General features: G+C 43.3%; 1 protein-coding gene across 1 annotated transcript in view; it reads right to left on the bottom strand.

Annotated features, from left to right (window-relative positions):
- Window positions 1-6,000, bottom strand: part of ssbp2a (single stranded DNA binding protein 2a) — a 56,843-nt gene that overhangs the window by 50,373 nt on the left and 470 nt on the right. The window lies entirely within an intron of this gene.

Raw genomic sequence — 6,000 nt, 5'->3', positions numbered from 1 at the left:
AACGAGAGAAGAGAAGAGAAGAGAAGAGAAGAGAAGAGAAGAGAAGAGAAGAGAAGAGAAGAGAAGAGAAGAGAAGAGAAGAGAAGAGAAGAGAAATGATGTGATAATGTGTTTCTAATTAAAACAAAAGCACTCAGGGACACCCATGGGGTCCTAAGGGACCAGCACAAGGTGATAAACTCTCTCATCCTTAGCCTATTTTTTGGGAAGCGATAAAAGAAATTCAGGATGCCATGCCCTCTTCTGTTCTTTTCTCCTTCTTTCCCACATGCTATCTGATGCCGACAGAGGCCTTTTGTCACGTCGATCCTTCCCAAGGACCCCAAGGCGTCCTGTGAGGGTGCCTTCTTCAGGGTCCTGTGTGTTGATTGACACATCAGACCTTTTTTTCCTCCCTGCGTCGATCAGAGGCCATTTCCCTTCTGCCTCATACAGCTCAATAAGAGGCCGCCGCTTTGATAGCAGTTCTGTGGCAAGTTACATCTCTGGCAGAAGGGATAAGAGAGAAACTAGGAGGGATGCCAGCAGATAAAAGAGGACTTTTACCAGCCTTCTATGTGTTCAGCAGGTTAAAAAGTGTTTTCTATCAAAGCCTTGTCAAACTGTCATTATCACTTTGATTTGAAGAGAGCTCTGTATACCCCAGAAAGAAAATACACCAGAGCTGCATTTCTCCTCTGGTTTTCTTGTAATCCCAGACTGATGCTAATCTAAAAACACTGTGGCGATTACACTAGAAGCAGTTTTAAGTTGCTATCTTTCACTGACAGTCAGTGTTGGCGAATGCCGACGACAGAGAGCGGTGACAGTTCTCCGTGTTCTAACAGTTGTTCTCGAGGCATCCCTTGAGAGCTGGCAAGGCTATTAGCTGTGTAATGATCACTGGATGTTGTAGTTCACATCCACAATGGCAGCGTGACAGACAGATGGAGGTTGATTTTGAGGGATGAAGCATATGGAGAAAAGTGCTGTGAGCAGACAGCTCAGATGGGATTGCAGGCTAACACATGTAGCATCCTCTCTATTGACCAGAACAGCAAAGATTAATACAGATACGCAGACACGTAATCACGCACATTTATATTCTTCTTTATCCACTTAAACAAAAGGAAAAGCTCATGCTGAGGCCTACCACGTGGATCTTATGTATGGGGCTTATGCATGGGAGTTGAGCCAACAGAACCAGGTGTGGCCACTTACCAATGTAAGTGATCCATGGAGAGTGGGATGTGTGTATAGAGTGGGGAGGTTCGACACAGAGCCATTACAGAGCATTAGACCGTGCGGTCCTGTAGGACATCACCTGACCTCGTCTGACCTCAGTGAAGGAAAGAAAAACCTCTTTAATCTTTCTTTCATCCGTCCGTCCCTTTTCATTTTTTTACCGCTTAGCTGTGGAGTTTATTTCAAATTTTAAACTCTTCCAGCATTCATGTTTTCATGCTTATTTCCCATACTTAACCTCTCATTTTACCATCCAAGCTGACCAGCAACATATGTTTACCCTCGGGCTACATTCTTTTGCTCCTGCCATAACAAATAGGTTTCCTCTTTGTTCTAATGATTGCACCTATATCATTGCTCAAGGACGACGAAATGTAGTGAACAAAACAAGCAAAACAAAAAAAACCCTCATCAATTACATTCATCAGGTGGCAGCTGGCATGGGGAAAATGTGATTCCCTGCACAGTTTATCCAATGCATTGTGAGCTTGCGGTGCGTGAGTGCATCTGGGAGAGAGATACAGCTATTTTTATTGTAGTTCCACTGTAATGCGACTCACTGTCAGAGCCAGAGTGGCAGCCTGAATTGCTTCTGTCGGATAAACACTCCCAGCATGCACTGCTTTGCCTCAGTCTGCGCAATGCTGCATTGGCAGCCTCCTGGCAGGATTTTGAGGTGTCTCGGTTTAGAAGTAGCTTTGTGTGTGTGTGTGTGTGTGTGTGTGTGTGTGTGTGTGTGTGCGTGTGTGTGTGTGTGTGTGTGTGTGTGGAATGATGATCCTTACAAGAGCAGAAAATGCTTAAGTCTGCACCAAGACTGATGCTTGGTACCTGAACCAGACTGAATGAAATGGCACATACCTATACTAGTTACACATTCCTATGCTATAGGTTGTTTGTTTTGTTTTTTAAACCCTGACTTTACATGATCTTTAGGAAACACCTGAAAAGCAATTTATAGAGCTGTGAGCACTGGAAAAATGGACAAAACAAGCATCTGTGAGCATTTGAGGCAGAGTTTGTTCCATGACTCAATACTCACTCAGGAAAAAGGAGAAAAGGAATTTGTACTATGTGCTGCAATGCAACTCAGTCAGGACCACAATCCCAGAACTATGTGGAATGTGTCCTCTAACTGCCAGCGACTGAAACCTACACTCGTTGAACAACTGCAGTACACAGTCAGTGGTCGTGTACTGTCACTCTGAATCAAAATCAAGCGCAGACCATAACACAGGTAGCGCAGAGAGAGAGAAGCGAGACCAGAGCAGTGTTGCTGTCTTAAAAGCCAGACAAAGTGTTCATTACTGGTGCAAAGGCATAAAGACAGCCTATTCTCAGATATTCGCGGACGTAGGGTATAAATACGAGAAAACTCTCTTTAAAAATGCATGCGTCAGGATTATATTTTTAAGTTTTACTCAGCATCAGACATCCAGATACACCTTGCTGCAAGTGGTCTGCAACTTGGGCTACTGTTTTTGCACACCTGAATATTTCAAATGTCTTTCTTTTGGGGGCTTTGAGCCTCACAAACAAAATCTCAGCTATCCTTCCTAAGCCCATGTGTCTCTGCGCCTTTCTCAGAGGCAGATATGTTCCAGACACTGTGCGGCACATCCAACTTGAATAATCAGCATGCGGTGACACCATAATTGACGAGTATGACAATATGTTTTTGATTATTATTGTTATTTCTTATGATTGGGAAGAACAATACTTTAAAACATTTCCTTTTCTCGCTCATCTGCTTCTCTTTATCTGCATATCCTCCAGCATGAAAGGTACAAATTATATAAAGGAAATTGATAAGTGATAACAGCTTTCCCCCTACCTTCAGCAAAATGTGCTTCAAATGTTTTGTGCAGTGGGTGTTTCTTAATGTTTGCCATGTAATATATGCAAATAAGAAAGAAAATAATAATTCCTACTACAATACTGTAAATGATCTTGCAGCTTAGTTACACTGTACAGAGAAAGTTGAATAAGATTTTAAATTCAAGCGTGACATCTGTGTTTGTAGTGAAATATAAACTTTTATGGATTGTTTCGCTCTCTCTTCAGCTCCTACCATTTACATCAAATACCTGCACACCCCTAAGCCTGGTCCTGCCACGGGTTTCTACCTGTTAAGAGGGAGTTTTTCTTCCCCACTGTCACCAAGTGTTTGTTAATAGGCAGGTGATCTGGCTGTTGGGGTTTTCTCTCTATTATTTTGGGGTCTTTATTTTGCAATATAAAGCACCTTCAAGTGACTTTTGCTGTGATTTAGCACTATATAAATAAAACTGAAATGAACTGAATTTTTATAGTGTGGACACATGAGATAGAAAAAAAAGCATATTCCCAAATTGCATCTCTAGCAAGGACAGACTACATGTTTCAGATGTTTATCACACACACACACACACACACACACACACACACACACACACACACACACAAAATCTTCAGAGGTCAGTTGTATTTAGAGTTTCTCTGTATCTACATGGGCGAGACGCCAGGGCCCCGTGTCTGCAGGGGTCCATTCTGAGGTCAATACTACAACACTGTAAACTAATGATCCAGCAAATTCCCTCAGTCCTACTCTCTCCCCTCCTCCTTCCTTTTCTCCTCAATCTGTTGTTGCCCTCTGTCTCTCCCACTCTCTGATCCCCTGCTGCGCTGCAGAAATGAGAAACAACTGAAGACTCGGCAGCGCCGGGCCTGCTCTGCTCCTCTGATACACACCACTGATAAACAAGGCTGCTTGTTAAGAGACAAATGAAACTTTTGGCTTCCTCGATTTTGTTGCCTTCCACTGCCTTTTCATCTAGCGTTTTCTTGACACGCGTTCCCTTCTTTTGTCGACATGGTCTTGGCTGTAATGCCCAGTGGAACATCAATCTTGCGTCGAAGTGTAAACACAGATAACAAAATGATCGGCAAAAGCAAAGAAGTCTGAATTAACCATGAAAAGTAAGAAGTTCCCTTTGAGCTCACCTCTAACTCGTGTACGCAATTTAAACAATCCGCTAGGTAGATGGCTCAGTTCCATTAAATAAATCGACTTTGATGTAAACGTTTAGTCACATAAAGTTAGTGTGTCTCCTCATTATAGCTTTGCGTCTTTGTTGTTTGTGCTGATGTACCTTTAGCAGCAGCTTGCAAATGTGAACTTCATCACAGGAGACTGCAGAACCACTTCAAAATCTTATGCCAAGACACACACACGAGCGCACACAGATGCATGCATGTTTTCACACACAGTATCTCCCAGGCCTGGAGGAAGCTCTCCATCGGAGCCTCTGAGTCAGTGCACGCGATAAGGCAGCGATAAGAGTCTCACTTTTCAGTTCTTTCATATTGATTTGGAATAAAGAATGGGGCTCAAGGGATGAACACTCAATCACGCTGTTGACCAATGGAGGCGAACTGGATTTAAAAGACACAATAAACGAGTTGCAGTATCTGGCAGTCAAAGTGAGACGATAGAGACAATATCTGCACTAACTTTGCCCTACTCTCACAGGTGGCAATAAGCTGTCCCTGCAGACAGGGAGAGCACAGGCTACAACTGTGATCACCCTGTCTGCAGCAAGCCTGGCCAGTGAAGCTGAATCAAGACATGCTCCTGACCCAGTGCATCAGGTGTGGGAATATCCTGTTAGTTCCCATGCATCAAAAAAAGAGGCTATCAACCACAGTTTATATTAACACAGCCTCTATTTTATGTCACTAACATGTCCACCTTCACAACTGACCTTACAAGAAAGAAAGAAAGAAAGCTAATTTCGACTGCTCTCTTATTCACATGGGGTCGCCACAGCGGGTAGCACCGCATATTTGATTTTTATGCCGGACGCCCTTCCTGAAGCAAGCCCCAAGAGATTTGTGTCTCCTCTTGGGATCGAACCAGGGATCATTTGCTGGTTAGATAAATGCGTAAAACACATGGAGCCATTGCAGCTGACCTTACTGTAGAATGTTTTAAAAAATAAAATAAAATTTTAAAAAAAGCTGTTGTTTAATCAGGAGGGTAGAAAAAAAGCCCTCCACTCCCGTGTCAGTGGACAAGACACACAGGCAGTACAGCCATGACAAGCATTTCTATTATATATTAAAAACAAAACAAAAAAAACAACAGCTGATATGTCAACACAAATTTGCTGGACACCCACAGTACGTGTCCAACTACTTTAAAATAACCGGATCGACAGTCTCCGTCTCCCCAAGCGCGACGACAGCGTGACTGTCCGTTTTCACAAGCCCCATCTGGGGCAGCTTGTAGCAGGACCGGACCCGCGGAACACGGCATCTAAAGCAAGGCAGCCTCTGTGCAAAGCAACACGCTCCAAACACAGCAGTTTTCGAGCGGTCAAATGCGCGGACTTTCCAGCTGCTGCCGCCGACACCAGACCTTGAACATCTAGTTTCTCTCTAAACTGTTCGATCCTGACCGCGTGTGTGAAAAGCATACACCAGCCAAAACCAGTAATGACTGAAGAAAAAAGAATGAACAAAATGAGAATGAAATCAAACAAACAATCAACATGCTCAAGACGCCAAAACATTTACAGAAGAAAGGAAGGTGTTTGCTGGATTCGTAATTTATTTTTATTTTTAAAGCGCATTGGAAGTAAAATTCTGGCAAGGTGAAACAAGCTGGGTAAAACTGAACCTTTCCCGCTTAACAACATTTACAACCGGCAGATAAAATGTCTGTCTTTTCTCAAAGAAAACCCAAAGCAGTCAACTTTCTGAGCCGTGCACAGCGCTGAGCTGAGAGACCCACGC

This window comes from Haplochromis burtoni, unplaced genomic scaffold, assembly GCF_018398535.1.
Source record: "Haplochromis burtoni strain Fernald_Lab_line unplaced genomic scaffold, NCSU_Asbu1 Contig_63, whole genome shotgun sequence".
Taxonomy (NCBI): Eukaryota; Metazoa; Chordata; class Actinopteri; order Cichliformes; family Cichlidae; genus Haplochromis; species Haplochromis burtoni.
The sequence above is the reverse complement of the archived record's forward strand: the minus strand, read 5'-3'. Positions and strand labels throughout refer to the sequence as shown.